The sequence below is a fragment of the Rhodotorula toruloides genome (genome assembly GCF_000320785.1).
Source record: "Rhodotorula toruloides NP11 unplaced genomic scaffold Scaffold12, whole genome shotgun sequence".
Classification (NCBI taxonomy): Eukaryota; Fungi; Basidiomycota; class Microbotryomycetes; order Sporidiobolales; family Sporidiobolaceae; genus Rhodotorula; species Rhodotorula toruloides.
Genome location: NW_015622972.1, coordinates 365,347 through 365,705, shown reverse-complemented (window position 1 = coordinate 365,705; position 359 = coordinate 365,347). Strand labels below are relative to the sequence as shown.

The window sequence follows — 359 nt, the reverse complement described above, 5'->3', positions numbered from 1 at the left end:
CCGCCCGTCCTCCCTCTCACCCACCTCCCCAACCTTCGCCCAGCACCGCTCCGCCTCGAAGGCCTGGTCCAGCGTCTCCCCTACCTCGTCCCCTTCCCGCGCTGAGACTCCAACTCGACCCGCGCGCCATCCTCGTCGAAGCGTGAGCATCCAGCGGGATAGGACTGCTGCGGCGCTCGAGGGGCGTCCAGCGCGTGTGAGCGGGGAGTCGCAGAGAACCGCGAGTGGTGCCAGGGTGGCGGGACGGGAGTACACGCCGCCGCCTAGTCCGCCGGCGAGCGAAGAGGTGCAGGTGCAGGTCGTCGTCGAGTGAGGCGAAGGAGGCGACATGGACGGCGGTTGAGCTGGATCTCTCGCCG

The 359-nt window shown here is 69.9% G+C and overlaps 1 protein-coding gene across 1 annotated transcript in view; it reads right to left on the bottom strand.

Moving 5' to 3' along the window:
- The window catches only part of RHTO_01242 (uncharacterized protein), a gene marked incomplete at both ends in the record, with an annotated part of 5,033 nt that overhangs the window by 1,213 nt on the left and 3,461 nt on the right, over window positions 1-359 (bottom strand). The gene's annotated exons all lie outside the window — the stretch shown is intronic.